This window comes from Peromyscus leucopus, chromosome 19, assembly GCF_004664715.2.
Source record: "Peromyscus leucopus breed LL Stock chromosome 19, UCI_PerLeu_2.1, whole genome shotgun sequence".
NCBI classification, from domain to species: domain Eukaryota; kingdom Metazoa; phylum Chordata; class Mammalia; order Rodentia; family Cricetidae; genus Peromyscus; species Peromyscus leucopus.
In genome coordinates, this window is record NC_051079.1 from 49,931,666 (window position 1) to 49,937,665 (window position 6,000).

At 41.5% G+C, this 6,000-nt stretch overlaps 1 protein-coding gene across 1 annotated transcript in view; it reads right to left on the reverse strand.

Moving 5' to 3' along the window:
* Fbxo38 (F-box protein 38) overlaps positions 1-1,568 on the reverse strand; it is a 46,315-nt gene extending 44,747 nt beyond the window's left edge. Inside the window, 1 exon segment of the mRNA XM_028890130.2 lies at positions 1,465-1,568. The gene's annotated coding sequence lies outside the window, so the exon portion shown is untranslated.
* Between the last annotated feature and the right edge of the window lie 4,432 nt (positions 1,569-6,000).

Consider the following 6,000-nt stretch of genomic DNA (forward strand, 5'->3'; position numbering starts at 1 on the left):
TAGGCCTTCAATTTCAATTCAAGACCAATTTTTATATCACCTAACTTTAATGAAAACTAGTTTTTCTCTTCTGTTATGTCCCTTTCTCAAAAGATAAAATGTGTACCTCAGGCACACAACCATTTAAACACACACAGTGTTGTCTGAATTCTGCCCCTGGGGAGACATAAATCTCTCTTAGGAGGCCCCAGTGACACACTAAGATACCATTCCACCGAAGTTTACCCTAGGGAACTAATGTATTTATTAGGCTTACATACAGAGCATGACTGAGGTGCTACTTACAGAAGCCTGGTATACTCAAAAGCAGCCAGACTGGCAAGTCTTCACCGGGCATGGATGACAGCTTTCTCACAGCTAACCTTTCCAGACTATATACTTTAGTTCCTCCCTACTAAGAGACCGTGTGCGATTGATTAGGGCAGAATTACATACAAATGGCCACGAGGTACAGGAGGCAGAGTCCTGAATCTCAGATGAGGACCCCCATCGTGAAGGCATGTCAACAGACAGCAGGCCCAATTGCAGGGTCTTCTGCAGGAAGCCCTAGCTGCCCTGACAAGGACTGGAGGCTGTTTAGCTTAGAGGACAGCGCTCTACAACAGGCACTACAACACCCTTCTCCCAAACACAGTACAACTGCAACATGACAAATTCTGAGGAGAGGGATGGAGTCTTTCCAGTCACCTAAAAAATGGAATTCTCAAACAAAAGTTAAAATTACAAGAACAGATATTTCTCAGTCTGTACTGCATAGTATGTGCTTTCCATGTTCCCAATTTCTCCCAACTCCAGAAAAAAATCTTAGCTTTACAGAAGCCCTATCTCATCTCCCATTTGTGACGGGGGGTGGGGAGGTGGGGGTGGGAAAGGCGATTGCAAGCCAGTGTCTCAGCCAACATTTTGCTCTGACAGATGAGAAGATTCCAGGTTCAAAACAATGAGGGGATCTGCCTAAAATATCCACCAAGTAAACCGCAACATTGGGACAAAACAAAACAAAACAAAACAAACAAACAAACAAACAAAAAACCCAGCGTCTCCCATCTGTGACACGATGAATTAACCGCATCAAACTAAGAGCAACTTCCTCAGCGGGCTGAGAGCAGGCGTCCCTCAGTTTACTGGCCTAAACGACTCAACATTAAAATCGTTGAATTTGTGACGCCCAGAGTGTGCGCTGGGGGAGGGGGCCCAAAGCCCGGGCAAACCTCCCACTTGGTTGATGACACCGAGACCCAGAGAAGGTTCTGCATGGCGGAATAGAGGGCTGGACGCCTTACAAGTAAGGCCTGCAAGGCCAGAACTGCATATTCAGACGCTCCTTCCTCAGTCGCTCTAGGCCCCAAGAGCTCCAGAGCCCGAGAGTGAGGGTCTGGGCGGTGGGAGCCCCGGACCCCTCCACCTGCCCACAACCGCGCACCTCCACCTTCGCGACAGCCTCCCTGGCCGCGGCTCACTTACGCCGGCCCTCCGTCTGTTTTTGTGGTTGAGAGGGACCAGAAACGCGACAGACTCTTCCTGCCGCCCCCACCTCTGCAGCGCTTCCGCTTCCGCCGGCTCTAGAGCCTTCGGAAATAGTGTCGTCGGGGGGATGGGCCTGGGCGGGACCCACTGTGTCCCTATTGAGTGTGGCGACGTCCCGGCGGGGCAGCCATGTTCAATGTGGCATTTCCTGAAGCGGATCAACCGGCCCTTCTTCCGGTGACGTAGAAGTTCCTCGCCGGAAATGCCGGCGATCTTTGGACTTCGCTTCTGTGGAGCTGATACCCCGGGATCCTAGCTATGCTCTGGGTCCTCTCGTCGTCATCTGCAAAATGAATAGGTGCAATAAAGATATTTCCCGCCCAAACTTATTTAACTAAAATAGGACCCTCGTTTTCGAGGGGTTGGATGAGTGGAGGAGCGCAAGATACTATTACTGCTTGTGTGATTTTTGAGCATTGTCTTTGCGTGTATAAAGGTTTTCGATCAGTGTTTTCATTAATAAACGAGACACTGGGCCTTTGACTTATGAGCAGAAGTCAGCTTGATCAATGTTTTTGTTTGTTTGTTTGTTTTATAGCTAAATTGTCTTCAGAGAGGATAGCTGTGGCAATATCACAAAACTGGACTGAAATCGATTTTTAACGTACAGATAGATCCCTTTGTCAATGCGCTTACACGCCTGTAACTAACATGAATGGCACCTAGCTCTCTCTAGGTACTCCATGGGTACAGAGTTCATGTACACAGGAACATTTTAACACTTAATTTGATAAGATACGGGGGTGGAGGGAATGAGGTATCTGTGTTGTTAGAGAACTAAATATGGCTTATGGGACACCGTCTTAGATCTTCTCTTTCCCTTACTAAGGATTAGCACCCTGAGCTGTAGCTTTTCTTTCACACTCAGGATTCTATGTATCCCAATTTGGAGCTCTGGTAGAAAAAAACAAAGCTTCATATATGTTCATGGTAACTTTCATGCTTCCTCTCAGTGAATAAATATGTATACTCATGTTACTTATTTCTTGTCAATATATTTGGACTTCTAGTAAATAAGAGTAAGCTCCTCCTGCCCTCATTTCTCAGGTTGTTCTGAATAATAAATAGGAATGAGATAATAAAGCATATAGGGCCTGGCATACTACTGAAGACAGTAAAGTTTATTTTATACAACTTGAGTTGCATCTTTAATTCAGTTGGATATATTCTTTCATTTGATGGCCTTTCTGTGCCTCCAAAAACACAGCTATCACTTCATAGGAAATAAATGATAGTTTATTCTGGAGCCAAGTGGTAGTGACCATGACCTGGGAACACATATCCAGGTCATCCCCAAGCAACATGACAATGTGTAATGGTTTCATGAAGTTTTTGTAGTAACAGAAAAAAGAAAATCATAAATTGAAACTTTTAAAATACACTGGCAGAAACATTAGGTAGGTGAGTTAGAATAAAGCTTTTATAAACCTCAGATGTTAGCTCATGACATTTTTACCCTTTGGTTGGTGGAAGACAGTGGTGTGTATGTACATTCCAAAGTGATTTGATAATATAGCTATTACTTCATGTAGAATGGCTAGTTCTAACTCTAGGAAAGATGAGCCTTTAATAGCTCCCATCTGTGGACATTATCTTCATCTGTTTTATTATATTGGTATTATACCTGATTTAGTTTGAAAAACCAAATGGAAAGCCACATTATGAAAGAAAATGGATGACAATGTACTATTTTTCAAAACTTTAATGAGTGTCTTTTTATGTACCAACTGTTAATAACACCAGCAGAAATGACATTAGACCTGTTAGAAATCAGAATTTTATTTTTAACCAAATATTAGTATATATTTAATAGTCAGGAAAACAGAAACAAAGAAACACAAGGTAATATGCAGCCATTCTTAGCAGGGTAGATCAGCTGAGCATCAGACAGAAACTCGCAAATGATGTTTGAAGATGGATCTCAGCATAAACCCTCAGGGATGTTAGCAATGAGGGGGCAGAGACGTAGCTTTATGTGGTCATCCTTAGCAGCCTGAGGAGTTCCTCTCAACACTAGAGAACTTAGTGCAGGCCAAACCAGGATTTGTGACTTCAATGATGATAGGAATTTTAGGATTAGCTTAAATAATAAAGACATTTTAAATGGAGGCTTAAGGATGAGGATTAAAAGAAAAACCCACTCAAGGAAAAATATAAGACAGATCCAAGTGTGAGTATAGCTTACCAAAGTAGTGTGGCCTTTACAATGGGGATTTTTAGTATCTTAAAATGGGCCATAGTCCTTTCCTTTCATATATAATTTGCTGTTAGGAAATGAAGAAAGAAGAAATAAAGTCAGAGAAGATGAGAGTAAAGCATTATTACTTTCAGAACTTACATATGTATGCATCTATAGTTTTAATATCTAAATTTTCTAATTTTTAATTTCTCCTTTACACTTGTAGTTTTTCGAGCTATTATGATGAATTAGTAATTATATCATTTCTTTTAAAGATCATTTTACATTCCAATTAAAGGAGGCCGCAATTTGTGGTTGGAAAAAAATATTGCCCAGGATTTTTAATTGTGTACAAAATAAACCAATTTGGAGGTACTAGATGTTTCCCATTGAGAGGAATTGTACTTTTAACCATATTTTTCTACTTTTTTTAAAATTGCAAGTTGAATTAACATACCAATCAAACACAAAATCACCCCAAACATGCCCTCATTGCTTAGATTCCACATGGGAAAAGTGTCCAGAGGAAATGAAAAAAGAGAAGAGGAGGGGGACAAGAAGGAGGAGGCTATTAGCCAGTTTCACAAATAAACATTCAAAATAACCTCAGAGATCTGAAAGCAAACAAAAAACTGAATGTTGAGTCAAAATTCTTTCAAAGCAAAATAGATGCCTTAAACCAAATACTTTGGAAGCAATTTTTTTTTAAAAAAAAAGTCTACTAAACAAGTTCTTTAAATAACCAACTCAGAATAATCAAATTGACGTTAGTACAAATCAAGAGCTGAGAAAGCCCCCAGAGAACACTCAACCACAGTCTATCTGAGGAAAGAGCACCCAGTGTCTTCCAAGCAGTAGCAGATACTTTGTTTCCAATAGGTTACTCCTGCTGTGAAAAGTGTACCTTTGGAGGCCCACACTGGGAGTCATAACTACCAATACAAAGACGGTCCTCACCTCAAAGAAAAGCGAGAATTTATTCTGGAGCCAAATATGAGTGGTGATGGCTGGCCCAGAGAACATAGATTTTGGTTGTCCCAGATTCTCTGTTCCAATAGGAAGACATTTCGTGAATTTTTTTACAGTAACATGAAAAAGAAAAGCCATAAATCAAGGCACCTTTCAAATACATTGGTGGGTACACAGGATGGTTGGCTAAAGCAAGACAGGGGAGACTTCGCTATAGGTCTTAGATGCTATCTGACAACACTTTTAGCTCTTTGATTGGTGGAAAACTAGGGTTTTGTTAATAGATTCCAAAAGGTTTGTTTTTTTGTTTTGTTTTGTTTTGTTTTGTTTTGTTTTTGTTTTTGTTTTGTCTGTTAAAATGTTAGGTCTGATACAGAAAGGAGCAAGAAATAACTATTTAGCAACATAAAGATAGCCCCAGATAAACTGTAACTAGGGTCTAAGATCTGCAACATTCCAGCTTCTCCACATCACTGAAGTTTGAATCAGTCAGCCAGCCTTGCGGACCTAGCTTACTCCCTGGAACTCTTGTTCACAGAGGCAATGGAGAGGCAGAATTACAAGGACAGCATGTGGATGCTGTCCTCTGCACTAGCCTTGCTCTGTACTATTATTTTACCAAAACAGATGCCACCCTCATGCAACCAGCTGTTTCTACTTGCAGTCACCACATGCAGGCTTCTTTACTGTTGATACTCCTTTTTCGTATAGGGTGTGGGAAAGGACATTGAACCGTCACCTGGGTATCCAGACACCTCTTTCAGCCATTCTTGCACCTAGCCTCAGGGTTTTCAGAAATGCTAGAGTATACAGGCTGGGGAAAGATGGCTTTATGTATCCATGGAGGAATGATCATCTGTGCTGGATGCTGACTTTCATTGCTTTAGGCTCACTCACGCTTCTGTCCATATCCCTCATCCCTGGTGTGTATATAAGCCTAATAAACTCATTGTGACCCCAGGGTGAACTGTGGAGCACTCAAGCTTTGGCTTGCCATTTCTTATGGTGAGCATGGGGAGGCAGGGTAAAAGAAACAATGATTAGCTAAACAGCCCTCCTGGGATCCAAAATTTGGAACACATGGGAAGACTAAGCTGCAAAGAAGGAAAGATTGGGAGTTACATTCAACTGATAGAAAACCATCAGGACTTAAGTTTAATAAAAGAAGAGAAAACACATGGTACAGAATGCAGATGGGGACCCTAGTAATAGCCAATACAGGAAACGATGATGGTCAGAGAGTACTCTGCCTTTGAATTGTGCTTTTGAGTAGGGAAACACTTCTAAACAAGAAGTGTGACAGCTTCTCACAGCTTGACTTATGA